The sequence below is a fragment of the Triticum aestivum genome, chromosome 5B (assembly GCF_018294505.1).
Source record: "Triticum aestivum cultivar Chinese Spring chromosome 5B, IWGSC CS RefSeq v2.1, whole genome shotgun sequence".
NCBI lineage: Eukaryota > Viridiplantae > Streptophyta > Magnoliopsida > Poales > Poaceae > Triticum > Triticum aestivum.
Window position 1 is genome coordinate 602,727,461 of NC_057807.1, and position 16,639 is coordinate 602,744,099.

Here is a 16,639-nt window from a genome sequence, read left to right on the forward strand (position 1 = left end):
CCACCTGTCGGTGACCCCTTTAGCGTATTAAAGGAGGCCCATGCGCAATGTAGAGGGGGTTGGAAGGTTAGACAGGGCTCGCGAGGTTCGATTCATTGGGGAGCCAGAAAACACTTAGCTCTCGGGAGCAAGAACATAATACAACCAGACAAGCAGCAGTAGGAGTGTTATCTCTCCGGAGAGCTCCGAAACTGGGTAAACTGCTCGTGTGCTTCGCCTCGATCTGCTCTTCGTGCGATCTCCGCCCCCCGCAGAACCGAAAGGGGCCCGGTCCGCCGGCCCCATAGGTGTTCGTGGATCAGTTTCCCCAACATCTTTGGCGCGCCAGGTAGGGGGCGTCGAGATTGTGTGAACCTGATCCGGCGTTCACACGAGCTAGATCTTCATTCCCTTCATCAACATGCCACCGAAGAAGAAGACTTCGGCAGCAGCCGCTCCGTCCACGTCACTTCCGCCACCGTTGGAGCAAACGGTTGGTGGAATGGACGCCGGCGGAAGAATGGACGTCGACGAGGAAGCTCATGATGCTGCCAGGTCCAAGAACAAGGCTGCACAAACCTCGGCGACTGTACATGTTCCACGCCACTCTCAGGAGGCGCAAGACCAACAGCGTCATGGCACTTGTAGTGCCATACGCATGATAGGCCAAGACCAAGCTGGTGGATCTCGGGGCGCTCATGACCAGCATGCACGCCAGCGTGCTAGCACGAGCGGGGCACGGTCGCCTGGACGGGATACTACTCCTTCTAACATAGTTAGAAGTCCGAGCACGTCCCGCTCCTCGCGCCGTCCGCCACTGCCACCCACCACTCCAGCAGAAGCTTTGGCACGAGCTCAACTGCTCCTAGATTACCCTCCGACGTCGGACAAGATCGACGAATGGAGGGCCACCATTCAGAGTCTCATCAGCTACGCCAACGGCGACACTCCACGGCGGCCGAGCGCGTCGCTGTCGCGGTAGGGTTGCCGGGCGCGAGCCGGTGGTGACGAAACGGGTGGAGGTGCAACTACCATGCAATCACCACCCCGAAGGCCAAGATCGCCGACTCGCCGGATCCACCTCGACAGCGACTCCACCGCATCTTCGGATCCACGAGCTCGTCGCGATCAGCGCCAAGTTCTTCATGATCGACAACAAGAAGACGCTCGAACTCGCATCGAGCGCCGAAGAGAAGCGCGATGTCAATCCGACAAGCGCGCTGGGCCCTCTGTTGACATGCATGCGCCAGGGGAACTAGGCGATTTGCCGTATGCGGTAGGTTGCCCTGCGTTCACTCGTGAGCTGCGGCAAGTCCAGTGGCCCAGCACAAAGAACTTCAAGCTAGACGTACCGGAGAAGTACGACGGCAAGACGCATCCGTCGGAGTTCCTCAGCATTTACACCATTGCGGTGCAGGCTGTTGGGGTACGGGATGACAAGATCCTTGCCAACTACTTCCCGCTGGTACTCAAGCCCAACGTCAGGTCCTGGCTCATGCACTTGCCGGACAACTCCATATCCTCTTGGGCTGATCTGTGCCATCAGTTTGTTGGCGCCTTCATAGGCGGACACAAGCCTCATGGCCAGGAGAGTGATCTTCATCTGCTTGCCCAGAAGGAAGGAGAGCCCCTGTGCAAGTACATTCAGAGATTCAGCAGTGTGCAGCACAACATCCCAGACGTCCACCCTGCCGCGGTGATCAGCGCGTTCCATCAGAACGTGCGAAACTGCAGGATGCGGGAGGAAATGGCGATGTACAAGATCAGTGACGTCAGTGAGTTATATGCACTGGCCGACAAGTGTGCACGTGCTGAGGAAGGGAGGAGACTCCCCGGAGAGAATGTAGGAGCGGGAGGATCTGACAGTGAAGATGCTGCCCCGGCAAGGAAAAACCGGCGGTGGAACAACAGAAGGAGGAAAGGCAAGGAGGTGCTAGTTGTTGAGCAGTCCGGCAACGGTGGTGGCGCCAAGAAAGCCAAAGCTGGTGACTCCGGCAAGGAGGTTGCCGCGGAGATGGCGGTCGCCGACAAGCAGGACGGCACCAACAAGCAGTATTGCAAGATCCACCGCACCAAGGGCCATGATCTCCAGAGCTGCAGGAAAGTCGAGCAGCTTGTTGAACAACAGAAAGCTGAATACGAGCGGCGCGACAAGGAGAAGGCCCAGGAAGGTGCTGGGGGATCCGGCAAGAAATGTCCCGGCCGAGGAGGACGCCGCGGCAAGGCCAAGTAGCGGCAAGGAGACAGACCTCCTCGTGGCCGCGACAAGGATGAAGATGACGACGATGATGAAGACATGGATGATGAGGAGACTGATGAGCAGGAGTTCCAGAAAGCCACAGAGGTCCTGTGCGTTGACGGTGGTGCTTCTCTGCACACCTCGCACTGCCAGCTCAAGCAGTGGGTATGGGAAGTTAATGCAGCAGAACCACCCGTCGAGTCATGCAAGCCTCTGAAATGGTCCAGCACGCCTATCATCTTTGATATTGAGGACCACCCTAATCGCATAACTGCAGTCGGGTGCTTGCCGATGTTGGTTTCACCAACAATCCGCAACCTCAAGGTCACTAAGATGCTAGTTGACGGCAGGGCCGGCTTGAACCTGATCTCCTCCGCGGTGCTCCAGAAACTCCAGATCCCTCACAGCGAGCTCGAAGACACCGGTACATTTCAAGGAATCAACCCGGGAAGAAGCAAGCCAAAGGGAAAGATCAGGTTGCCGGTAACATTTGGCAGCGAGCTGAACTTCAGGACTGAGAGGGTCACATTTGATGATGCTGACTTTCCATTACCTTACAATGGAATCCTTGGCCGTCCGGCACTCGCCAAGTTCATGGAAGCCTCTCACTATGCGTACAACATACTGAAAATGCCGGGTCCGATAAGTGTCATCTCTGTCCCTGGCGACAAGAAGGATGCTCTTATCTGTGCCGACAAGATCTACCGGGAAGCAGCAGCCGCAGCAGAACGCAAGACACTTGCCGCTGAAGCTCCCGGGGGGAAGAAGAAGACCATGTCCGGCAAGAGCTCTGATGCCCACTCCGGCAAGCGCACCTCTTCGGAGTGCTGCTCTACCGTCGAGGACGCACCATCGAGCTCCACCGGCAAGTGTAAGAAGGCAATGACAGCTCCACATGAGACCAAGAAGGTGTCCGCCAAGGAGGACGACACTGGTGGTACCTTCACGATCAGCGCCACCCTTGACTCCAAATAGGAAAGCGCGCTCATTGCTTTCCTGCGGCTGAATGTCGACGTGTTTGCGTGGCAACCGTCTGATATCCCCGGTGTTCCCAGGAAAGTAATTGAGCACCACCTTGCCATTTGTCCTCATGTGCGGCCTGTCAAGCAGAAAGTCAGGAAACAGGCAGTGGAGCGCCAAGAATTCATCGCAGAAGAAATCAAGAAGTTGGAAGCAGCAGGCCTTGTCAGAGGAGTGCTCCATCCCACATGGTTCGCAAATCCTGTTGTCGTGCGCAAGGCTAACGGGAAATGGAGGCTTTGCATTTCTGATGTTAATAAAGCTTGTCCCAAAGACCCATTTCCCTTGCCGCGCATTGACCGGATTGTTGACTCCACAGCCGGATGTGATTTGCTTTCATTTCTTGATGCATACTCAGGATACCATCAGATCTTCATGGTAGAAGAGGATGAAGAGAAAACCGCATTTATCACCCCGTGTGGCACGTACTGCTTCGTACAGTTGCCTTTCGGTTTGAAGAATGCTGGTTCAACATTCGCAAGGGTAGTCCACCACGCTTTTGAGCCGCAGATGCACAGAAATGTGGAAGCCTACATGGATGACATAGTGGTCAAAAGCAGGAACAGGGCGACCCTGATTCAAGATTTAGATGAGACATTTGCAAATCTGCGCAGGATCAACCTCAAGCTTAACCACGAGAAGTGTGTGTTTGGAGTCCCATCCGGCAAGCTTCTCGGGTTCTTCGTATCTCAGCGGGGAATTGAAGCCAATCCTGACAAGATCAAGGCCATTGAGCAGATCGAAGCACCAAAGCGCGTCAAGGATGTATGAAGGCTTGCCGGTTGCGTGGCTGCTCTCAGCAGGTTTATCTCTAGATCTGCTGAGCGCGCCCTGCCATTTTTCAAAATTTTGAAAAAGGCAGGTCCAATGAAATGGACTCCGGAGGCGAAGGCTGCGCTGCAAAACTTGAAGAGATACCTGTCCTCCACTCCAATACTTGTCGCACCTAAGCCGCAAGAGAAGTTGCTGCTGTATATAGCGGCAACCAATCAAGTGGTTAGTGCTGCGTTAGTGGCGGAGAGGGAGGTAGATGATGAGCCAACAACCACGGCAGATGCATCCAGCGACAAGCAGGGGGCTTCGCCGACAAGCTCTGGTCCCGACAGAGATGGATCTGCGCAGGAGCATGATAAGATGCAGAAGAGAATGGTGCAGCGTACAGTTTACTTTGTCAGTTCCCTTCTACAGGGGGCTAGATCAAGGTACTCTGGTGTGCAGAAGTTGCTTTTCGGCCTCCTCATGGCCTCGAGAAAGCTGCGCCATTACTTCCAAGCATATGAGATCACAGTCGTCACTCGCTTTCCGCTGAAGAGGATACTGCAAAATCTAGAAGCGACAGGCAGGATTGTCGAGTGGGCGCTGGAACTATCAAGCTTTGGCCTCAAGTTTGAGAGCACCTCAACTACCCAAAGCGGGGCATTGGCAGAGTTCATAGCAGAATGGACGCCAACACCAGATGAAGAAATTCCAGAGACGAGCATCCCCGTCAAAGAGGCAAGCAAAGAGTGGCTGATGTACTTTGATGGTGCCTTCTCGCTGCAAGGCGCCGGTGTGGGCGTGCTGCTTGTCGCGCCCACCGGAGAGCACCTCAAGTACGTAGTCTAGATGCACTTTCCCAAGGAGCAAGCAACCAACAATACTGCAGAGTATGAAGGATTGCTTGCCGGTCTCAGAATCGCAGCAGACCTTGGGATCAAGAAGCTCATTGTCAGGGGTGACTCACAGCTTGTCGTCCGCCAAGTGAACAAGAACTACCAGAGTCCATTGATGGAAGCATATGTTGATGAAGTGAGGAAGCTAGAAGAGCACTTTGACGGCCTACAGATGGAGCATATCCCAAGAGCTCAGAATGACATTGCTGATGGCCTGTCAAAGTGCGCCGCACTAAAGTTACCTGTGGAACCAGGGATCTTTGTGCTCAAGTTGACTCAACCATCCGTAACACCATCAACTGGACAAAGCAAGAAGAGGAAGTTGGTTTCTGGTGACTACTTTCCGGCAGAGCTCCCCGAAGCCGCCGCCAAGAAAGTCCCCAAGATCAACACCAAGGTTGCTGAGGGGCAGTCTGCTCCGGCAAGCCTTATGGTTTGTTCCGTTGAAGCAGACGCTCCCGACAAGTTTTGCTCCGGCAAGCTTGCCGGGGAACATCAAGCTCCGGCAGGGCCGCAAGTCCTTGTCGTGGAAGCGGATGTTCCCGCAGCAGCAGATGTGCCTTTATTCCTTGTTGTCGAGCCACAAGCTCCAGCATGGGCACAACAGATTGTCCATTTCCTTCAGACAGGAGAACTTCCCGAAGAGCAAGAAGAAGCGGAAAAAGTAGCCCGACAGTCAAGTATGTACCAGTTTATCGATAGCATACTGTACAGAAGAAGACTCAATGGTGTGAAATTGAAGTGTATTTGCCGGGAAGATGGACAAAAGCTGTTGGCAGAGATACATGGAGGCATATGTGGCCACCACATTGGCGCAAGAGCACTTGCCGGCAAAGCTTTCCGGCAAGGTTTCTTTTGGCCAACAGCCCTCCAGGATGCAACTGCACAAGTAACCAAGTGTGAAGCGTGCCAGTTCCACTCCAATAAGATACACCAGCCAACTCAAGCTCTCCAGACGATCCCTTTATCCTGGCCATTTTCGGTCTGGGGGCTCGATATCCTCGGCCCTCTCCCCCGAGCTGTCGGGGGCTTTGAGTACTTGTACGTCGCAATCGACAAGTTCACAAAGTGGCCGAAAGTGCAGCCAGTGAGGAAGGTGACAGCACAGTCAGCAGTCAAGTTCTTCAGGTCAATTGTTTGCCATTTCGGGATCCCTAACAGGATCATCACTGACAACGGCACGCAATTCACGAGCCACACCTTCATGCAGTACGTCCAAGACTTTGGCGCCAAGGTCTGCTTCGCTTCTGTTGCTCATCCAAGAAGCAATGGTCAAGCAGAGAGGGCAAATGCTGAAGTGCTGCGCGGGCTCAAGACCAGAACTTTCGACAGGCTGCGCAAGTGCGGAAGAAACTGGATCGAGGAGCTGCCGGTGGTTCTTTGGTCGATCAGAAGGACGCCAAATCGAGCCACTGGCCAGACGCCTTTCGCTCTAGTCTATGGAGCAGAGGCAGTTCTCCCCACGGAACTCGTATACGGATCGCCTCGAGTGCTCGTTTATGATGAGCTTGAGCAAGAACAGCTGTGACAAGACGACGCGCTGCTCCTTGAGGAAGATCGTCTTCAGGTTGCTGTACGAGCTGCTCGATACCAGCAAGCTTTGCGCCGCTACCATAGCCGCAAAGTTAATGCCAGAAGCTTCGAGGAAGGCGACCTTGTTCTTCGGCGCGTTCAGTCCGCCAAGAATTCCAACAAGTTGACGCCGAAGTGGGAAGGCCCTTATCGGGTGAAACGAGTCACAAGGCCCGGCGCTGTCCGCCTTGAGACCGAAGATGGCATTCCGGTGATCAACTCCTGGAACATAGAACATCTTCATAAGTTTTTCCCGTAGGGCGCGGTTGCCGGAACCCGTTCCGGCAACCACCTTTTGTACAAGTCTTGCCGCTGTTGCATGTAATCCTTTGTACAAAGCCGGGCGCAAGTCCCGTGCATAAGTAAAACCCCATGTGCTCCGCACAACTTGTCCATTTCATGCATTAGTTTCTTTCTTGAATGTGTTATCTGACACTTTGTGCAGCACCTACATCCGGTAAGCAATAACGAGCCAAAGGGCTCCATATTATTATTTTCTCTTCTTTCTTCTTTTCAACAAAGGAAAAGAAGGTTCCCTCGCACACAAGTTTCCCGGGGGGGAAGGAGAAGATTGTGGTATGGACCAGGCGTCGTTCAAGCAAAGTTTTTCCTTGCCGGGAAGCAAACGACAGAAAAGCTAAGTTGCCAAAGTTTGAGCAATCAGTTTTTAAATTTTTTGAGTTATCTTCCTCGAACGACCCTGCTTTGTATGGAAAACCTGTGCGCGGAGGAACCAACTCGTGGCTAGTTGCGCCCTTACTTTGTTTCGAGTCCGCTCAACATCTTAAGTGTGCTGCATCTAGTCGCGACAAGGTTTCTTGTCGGAAGCGGCGCCGCCAGCAGGCTGTTGACGTTCCGCACCCAGCGCTCGCGGCTCAGGTGCCTGCGCCGACAAGTTCCCTAGAAGCGTACGGTAAAAACATACAAAGGAAGGAATCTAGTAGATGAAATAACATAGCAATTGATAACAAAAATAAAGTTATATTACAAGATAACTTGTCGCAGCTCTAACAGACTGTTTTCATAACATGATTAGCAGCGACAAGGGAAAAGAAGAAATGGGCGGCTAGTCTACGCGGTCGCCCTCAACCCTCTTGATCTCGCTCACCGTGTCCACAATGGGTGCGACAAGGGCCTTGAGTGCGTCCCGATCGGCGTCTGGCGGCAAGGACTTGAGGACGTTGGTGAAGCTGAGGCCTGGATTGCGGAAGGCCACCTTCATCAGCACCTTCTGGAGAACCCCAGCGCAGATTTTGCGCGACTCGTCGGCCAGCTGCTTTGGGATCCTCTCCCGGAGCCGCTGGAGTGCCGTCGCCACGCCCTTGAAGAACAAGCTGAGCTTGGCGCTGGGTTGGAGATTCTCGTCGGAGGGATACCCAAAGTACTCCATCCCCAGCTGCGCCAGGTCCTCGTCGATGACTGCGGAAATATTCACCAGACCCTCGGTCCAGTGCTCCACAGTATCTCTGAACGAGTTCTGGGTAACTGCGATGCTCTCCAGCAGCGCCCTGTCAGCCTTGACCTTCTCCGACAAGGTCTTCTCCCGCTCCTTGGCGGCCTCCAGCGTCTGCATCAGCGTGGCCAGCTTCAACTCCAGGTCCGCATTGGAATCCTTGGCGGTGCTGAGCTCCTTTGCCCTCTCAGCGAGCAGACCTTGCAGCTCACCGTGGGCGGCAGCATCCTTCTCACGCTCACGCTTGAGCGCGGCAAGCTCCTCACCGCTCTTCCCAATGTTGGCCTCCAGCTGCGCCACCTTCTCCTCCAGCTCTTTCTTGGCGGCCTCTGCGATTGCGGTAGCGTCCTTTGCCTCCTTGAGCGCCCCGCCAAGTGCTTGCTCGCGCTCGGCGAGCTCCTCCTCGTAGCTGTCGAGGTTGGCCTTCCGCTGCACCAATTCGCCTTCTCGCGCAGACTGCTTCTCGGCGGCCAGCATTTGTTCCTCCTCAGCTTCGGCCTTCTCGAGAAGGAAGGCCGTGCGCTCCTCGTCGAGTCGCTCCCGCTCATGTGCCAGGGACCGGAGAGCTTCTTGATTGTGGCCCCGGAGCTCCTCCGCGCGCTTCTCCATGTCAACTCCCGCCTTCGCGACAAGCGCTTCCCGGGAAGCCAGCTTGGCTTGCCGTGCGCGGTAGAGTGACAGCAGCTTCCGCAGCAGCTGCTCCTCCTCAGGCTCGCCACTGCTGCTGCTGGGCGCGTCAACCAACGACAGTCCGGCGGAGGCGAGCACCTCATCATTGAAAGATTCCCCCTCGACCGGCGCCCTAGAGCTCGACGCCCAGGGTAGCTTGATGAAGATATCATCGCCGGCCTTCAAGTAGGCGCCGGGCTGGGGCTCCACGGAGCCCGGCTCCGCAGTAGCGGCAGAGGGATCGGCGGTCGACGCAGCGCCTAGCGCTCCTGCGGCCTCAGGGTCGTCAGTGCGATCGCCCGACCCCTCGCCGGCTTCTGCGGCGGCAGCCTTGGCGGCCTCCTCGCCGGCGGTCTCATCAGCACCGGCCCCTTCCTCGCTGGCGCCCTCTGTCTCCATTGGCTCAGCAGCAGATGGGTCTGAAGAACAAAGAAGGGAGAAAAATCAATCAAAAATCCAAGAGAAGAAAATCAGAAGAAGAAGAACCCAAGGGAAAGTTTTTGGGCAAGTAAATTACCTGTGCCAAGATCGGCAGTTGCGGTCCCGGCTGCCGCGGGATCGACGGTGCTGCCCCATGCCGGAGAGTTCTCCCTTGCCGGAGAGCGCTCCCTTACCGGGAACCCATCCCTTGGTGGCGTAGTCGAAGCAGATGGCACTTCGGGACCAGCTTCCGGGCGCTCCTGATGTGGCTGATCTCCTCCTACACAAATCAACAAGCAAGATATCAACAAAGGAAAAAGCACTCATGCGCGCCCGACAGCAGAAAGCTAACTATGAACTTACGCTGGGGGCTGCGCTGGGGGCTGCTTTGAGGAGTGATTGCCGGGTCCGTCAAGGTGGTCTCGGACCCACCCCCTGCTGACACAGTGGGGTCATCTTCGATGACAATCACCGCGGCCTTGGCCCTCTTCGCCGCTCTCTGGGCCAGCGTCCTGAAAAGAGAGGAGTCCAGATTGAAGCAAGTCAGATACAAGATATAAACAGCAAGATTGAAGAACTACAAGAGCACCAAAGAAACTTACTCTTCTTCCTCCTCGTCGGAGCTGAGCGCGGAAAGATCGAAGTCCGGCTCCCCTCTGGTGTGGTGAGGCGAAGGAGTAGGATCCCTTGCCCGCTTGGCGGGGGCGGTGGCGGTGGCCCGGGAAGATCCCGCTCCAGTTGCCGCTGCTGCATGAGGCGCCCCCGCGGCAACATTGCTTGCCGCGGTAGAGCGTGTCGCACGGCTCGGCGGCTGTTGACCCGGCTGCCGCCCCGCTACATCCGCGGCCCTGCGAAGACGCCTCCTTGGCGGGGCCGGGGGCTCCGCCTGCGGCAAGTTTTCTGAAGGCTCGGGCTGTTCCTCGCCGGCCTCGCTCGGCTCAGCTTCAGAGCCGGCAGGCTCTTCCTCGCCAATGAACTCCGCGCGCTCGGCGAGGTTTGCCGCCTCTGCCGCCTCCGCCTCCTCCACGGTGAACCCGAACACGCCCGCGGCAGCTGCGGCCGCAACCTCTTCCGCCCTAGTGGCGATGCGCTGCAGTTCCTCGTCGGTGGTGTAACGGGTGAGGCTCTTCTGCTCGTCAGCGTGGACCGGCACTTCTTCCAAGTTGTCGAAGAACGCTTGCACGACGTCATCCGCAGGCTCTTGCCAAGTTGGAACGATTCCGTGTGAATCGCACAACGGCATCATGGCGTGGATCCGGTCAAGCAAAGAATTGTTGCATAATGGAATGATGCCCCTCGCCAACGTGAATGGGTGCTGGGGGTCGCGTTTGAACAACTCCAGGAGCATTGCATCCAGCTCCAAGACGGTGAAGTTGTAGTAGAGGCCCGGCCGCAGCCTCATGATGTCCGCCGAGTTCTTGAATTCCCAGGAGGGCTTCCCCCTCTCCTGCAGGGGGGCGATGCGGCGGTGGAGGAAATCTGTGCCTACAGCGCCTATAGTGAGCCCGGCAAGCCTGAGGTGAAGGATCCTAGTGATGGCGATCTTCAGCCTCTCGTCTTCCGGGGCCACGTTGCTCCAGTCATTGCCGTGCATTATTGGAGCTTGGCGCACAGTGGTGAAGGGCTGTGGATTCTCCTCGATGATCCAGCACCACTCCGCTCTCCACTCATCCCACTTGCTACGGAGCTCACCCTCCAAGTACGCCTCCTTCTTGCCGACCCTCGAGATCCAGGCGATCCCTCCGGCAAGCGGCTCTCCTCTCTCTACCCGACGTATGAAGAAGTGGCGGAAAAGGGCAACATTGGGGTGGACTCCGACAAAGTTTTCGCACAAATGTGCGAAAACTGCCATGGTCAGAACGGCGTTGGGGGTGAAATCAAGGAGGCGGAAGCCGTAGGTGTTCATGATATCGCAGAAGAACTCCGAGAAGGGCGGGCAGAGCCCGCAATAGAAGAATAGCGCGAAGAATGGGTACCCGTTTGGAGCCAGCTCCGAAGCAGCGGCCGGGAGTACCCTCGTGCGCGGATGCGCACGCGTCTCCGTCGCCCAAAAGAGGTAGAAGTACTCCCTCAGCTCCTTCACGCCGAGCTGGGGGGAGAAGATCGCCCGCTCCTTCCGCAGCGCCGCGAGCCGCTGCGCCTCGGCTGACTTCATGCCCTTTCCCTTGTCGGCTTTCGGAGCCATGGCGGAGGTGGTGGGGGAGGTCGACGGCGTTGGTGATGCTGGTGGCAATGGGGGGCGGAGCGCTGCTCTCTCGGCTTCGAGAAGAAGGGGGGGAGCGGCGGCGGTTCATGAAGATGGAGTAGTAGCAACCAGCGAGGGGGAACGAACTGCCCCTGTTTCCTCTGCTTATAAAGAGGGACAGGGCGGACATTTCGCCCTTCCGAATAAGGAACCACCCATGATCTCTCCCACGACGCCGCATTCAACGCGTGCCGTTAAGGGAGAGCGCGGTGGATACGGAGCGAGATTCGGCGTGGCCCAGTCCGCGTGTGCCCGTGCCCTGTCTTGGGCCTGGCCCAACAACGCTCGGCACCGTGTCTGGCCCAGGCCCGGGGGCTCCTGTCGGTGTACTAGAATAGGGGTGCCCTAGTACCCCGAACTTGTGCATGGGCAGTTGCAGCACCCCGCGGCAAGGCTTGCCGGGAGAACGCCAAGATCCTCTGTGGTTCCCTTGGAGCCATTCAAGAACAAAGTATTTAAGCTCAGGAGACAAGGCCCCGGCAAGAGGAGCTTGCCGAGAAGGCCAACCAAGGCACTCCAAGGAACTTGCCGCGACGCGCCACGCGTTCCTGCAAGGCAACAAGGCCCCGGCAAGAGGAGCTTGCCGGGAAGACCAACCAAGGTACCTCGAGGCCCGGTGAGCGACAAGCTTCCCGACCCGACAAGATAACAACAACGGCAAGACGCTTGCCGCGGTAGGCGGCCACTCTATGCCCACGCTCCAGCGCATCCACCAACGTGTCGCTCTGGGGGCCTCTCCAGGCGCGCGTGGCGGGAGGCTGTGCAGCCAGCGGTGCGCAGTGGCATGCGAAGCTGACAAGATCGCCATCGTGGCGAACGGTGGCGCCCCTAACGGTCCTTTTCTGCACTGTTTGGGCGACTCAGACGGGCATTTAATGCCCTTGTCCCCTGCCGTCAGGGTTAGGTAGGGTGCACTGTACAAGTAACTGTACCAAACACCTCACTTTTTACATTTGTACCCTTCTCTGCGTTGCCACCTGTCGGTGACCCCTTTAGCGTATAAAAGGAGGCCCATGCGCAACGTAGAGGGGGTTGGAAGGTTAGACAGGGTTCGCGAGGTTCGATTCATTGGGGAGCCAGAAAACACTTAGCTCTCGGGAGCAAGAACATAATACAACCAGACAAGCAGTAGTAGGAGTGTTATCTCTCCGGAGAGCTCCGAAGCTGGGTAAACTGCTCGTGTGGTTCACCTCGATCTGCTCTTCGTGCGATCTCCGCCCCCTGCCGAACCGAAAGGGGCCCGGTCTGCCGGCCCCATAGGTGTTCGTGGATCAGTTTCCCCGACAGTGTTTCACAGAAAAGGAATACCAAACGGAATAAAACCTTCGTGATGAATTTTCTTGGACCAGAAGACAACTAGGAGACTTGGAGATGAAGTTGGAGGAGCCATGAGGCGGCCACAAGGACAGAGGGCGCGCCCAGGGGGGTAGGGCATGCCCAGCTGATATATTCCCATATATCCCCAAACCACCAGAAGCATCCACGAAAATACTTATCCACTACTGCAACCTTTTGTACCCATGAGATCCCATCTAGGGACCTTTTTCGACACCCTGCCAGAGGGGGATTCGATCACGAAGGGCTTCTACATCATCATCATTGCCCTTCCGATGAAGCGTGAGTAGTTTACCACAAACCTACGGGTCCATAACTAGTAGCTAGATGGATTCTTCTCTCTCTTTGATTCTCAATACCATGTTCTCCTCGATGTTCTTGGAGATCTATTCGATGTAGTACTTTTTTTGTGGTGAGTTTACCGAGATCCGATGAATTTTGGATTTATGATCAGCTTATCTATGAATATTATTTGAATCTTCTTTGAATTATTTTATGCATGATTTGATATCTTTGTAACTCTCTTCGAACTATCAGTTTGGTTTGGCCAACTAGATTGGTTTTTCTTGCAATGGGAAAAGTGCTTAGCTTTGGGTTCAATCTTGTGGTGTCCTTTCCCAGTGATAGTAGCGGCAGCAAGGCACGCATTGTATTGTTGGCGTCGAGGATAAAAAGATGGGGTTTTCATCATATTGCTTGAGTTAATTCCTCTACATCATGTCATCTTGCTTAATGCGTTACTCCGTTCTTTATGAACTTAATATTCTAGATGCAAGCTGGATAGCGGTCGATGTGTGGAGTAATAGTAGTAGATGCAGAATCGTCTCTGTCTACTTGACACAGACGTTAGGCCTATATTCATGATCATTGCCTTAGATATCGTCATAACTTTGCGCTTTTCTATCAATTGCTCGGTAGTATTTTGTTCACCCACCGTATTATTTTCTATCTTGAGAGAAGCCACTAGTGAAACCTATGGCACTCGAGTCTATTTTCCATCAGATAAGTTTCCGATCTACAATATTAGTTTCCGATCTACTCTTTTTGCAATCTTTTACATTCCAATCTATATACCAGAAACACGAAAAATATTTACTTTATCGTTTATATATATCTATCAGATCTCACTTTTGCAAGTAACCATGAAGGGATTGACAACCCCTTTATCGCGTTGGGTGCAAGTTTGTTCGATTGTTCGTGCAGGTATTCGGTGATTTGTGTGTTGTCTCCTACTGGATTGATACCTTGGTTCTCAAACTGAGGGAAATATTTATCTCTACTTTGATGCGTCACCCTTTCCTCTTCAGGGGAAAAACCAACACAAGCGAAAGAAGTAGCAAAGATCTAGACGTCCGCTCTGCAATCGTCGTGATGCACGTGATGAAGAATCTTTGTGTGAACCTGCTAGGCTTCTTGGGCGTGTCTGGGATGACAAAAGACACACCAGAGGCATGGGAGGACTAGCAACGTGTGCACGAAAAAGATGGCATGCCTCCAAAGCAGTATGAAGGTCCTACCAGCTACGCTCTTACCAAAGAAGAGAAGGAAATCTTCTTTGAATGCCTGCTCAGTATGAAGGTCCCGTCTGGCTTCTCGTCGAATATAAAGGGAATAATAAATATGGCAGAGAAAAAATTCCAGAACCTAAAGTCTCATGACTTCCACGTGATTATGACGCAACTGCTTCCTGTTGCATTGAGGGGGCTTCTACCGAAAAACGTTCGATTAGCCATGGTGAAGCTATGTGCATTCCTCAATGTAATCTCTCAGAAGGTAATCGATCCAAAAATCCTACCATGGTTAAGGAGTGATTTCGCACAATGTCTTGTCAGTTTCGAGATGGTGTACCCACCATCCTTGTTCAATATCATGACACGCGTCCTAGTTCATCTAGTCGATGATATTGCCATTCTGGGCCCTGTATTTCTATACAATATGTTCCCCTATGAGAGGTTCATGGGAGTCTTAAACAAATATATTTGTAAACGTGCTAGGCCAGAAGGAAGCACCTCCACGGGCCATCAAACATAGGAGGTCATTGGGTTTTGTGTTGAGTTCATTCCTGACCTTAAGAAGATTGGTATCCTTCAATCGTGGTATGAGGGGAGACTAGCTGGAAAAGGCACGCTAGGAGCAGACTCAATAATATGTAGGGACGGGCATTCTTGGTCTCAAGAACACTACACAGTTCTAAGAATTCTACCTTGGTGACCCCGTATGTCAATGTACAGAAGAATATTATGTGCTCCAAACACCCGGATTAGTGTGACGACTGGATTACATGTGAACACATTGGGACTTCCAGCGGTTGGTTGCAAACACATCTCATGGGTGACAACTCTGTTGTAGATGAGTTGTACTCGTTGGCCAGGGGACCATCTTCTACTGTATTGACTTATAAAGGGTATGAGATAAATGGGAATACATTTTACACGATCGCCCAAGATCAAAAGAGCACCAACCAAAACAGTGGCGTCCGCTTTGATGCAGCAACCAAGAGGGGAAATGACACATATTATGGTTACATAGTGGACATATGGGAACTTGACTATGGACATGATTTTAAGGTCCCTTTGTTTCAATGCAAATGGGTCAATCTGTCAGGAGGCGGGATACAGGTAGACCCACAGTACGAATGACAATAGTGGATCTGAACAATCTTGGGTACGCAAACAAACCATTCGTCCCAGCCAATGATGTGGCGTAGGTTTTCTGTGGGAAGGACATGTCTACCAAATAGAGAAAAAGATAAGATAAGGAAGTGAATACATCATATGATTAGCCAAAGCGCCACATAGTTCTCTCAGGGAAAAGAGACATCGTGGGAGTGGAGGGCAAGACAGACATGTCTGAAGATTATGAAAAGTTTCATGAAATTCCTCCCTTCAAAGTCAAGGCTGAATGAAGCACCCTGTTAAACAATAAAGATTATCCAATGTTATGGCGAAATAAGCAAAGGAAACACGCGAAGAAAATATGAAGACTTTCTCTCCATAACTATTTTGATGATGGGTTTGATCTAGAATATCACTGCAGTTACATGTCAAGAAATGAAATGCCTTTTCTAACAGATGAGTTTTCGTCCGAAACCCTGATACTTCCAGAGAGATTGTCCATTTTGTACACGAAGTGCATCCAGCTTTTGTCGTAACCCTCTCAACTTATTAGCACATGCTATGTGGGTGAAATGATTATACCATGCCAACTTTCGACCTTTTCAGTGTTCATTTCTGGCGCTTTTCAATTTCAGGGTCATTTAGCTCAAAGAATGAACTAATAGCAAAAACAGTGAACTAGAGCAAAAAGAATGAAATCAAAAGAATCAATTAAAATATTCTGTTATGATCAACTAAAACAAAACTATAATATTCTTCAATAGAAAAAAGAATCAACTAAAAAGCTTTTATAAAACTCTAATAGCAAAAGGAATCAACTAAAAATAATCAATAAAAAATAAAATTTATGCAACTAAAAAGAATCAATTTTTTTTGTTATGATCAACTAAAACAAAACTATAAAATTTTAAAGTAAATTTATTCACAAACTAGTGATTCACACAAATTTCATAGAATTCAAATTTGAACTATTCAAATTTGAAAATTAATGGCACTGACAGAAAGTATATAATATTTGTGACCTAAAGCAAATAGAATCACTCAAAAACTCTAAGAAATTGAATTAAAAAACAAAACAAAAATAATGGAAAAAAATATAAAAAATGCCGCCTACAGGGCCACGGGCATTGGTCCCGGTTGGTGCCACGAACCGGGATCAATGCTTCGTGTATATGAGAAAACACTTAAAAAATTTCCAAAGCCATCTCTGCAATTTCTCCTCTCCTCCGATGGCACCGCCACCGCACGCTGCCCCGATGTCGCCGCCCGCTCCCCTCGTCGTGTCCTGCCTTGAGGTCGTCATCGCGCCCCTGCCCCTCCGTCGCCATCGCCTCACCGAGCCCTACCCCGACATCGTTGTTGCCGCACCCCTGTCCCGACGCCTCCTCACCCCGCTCCCCTCGCCGCGCCCTGCCCTGACACTGTCGCCGCGCCCCTGCC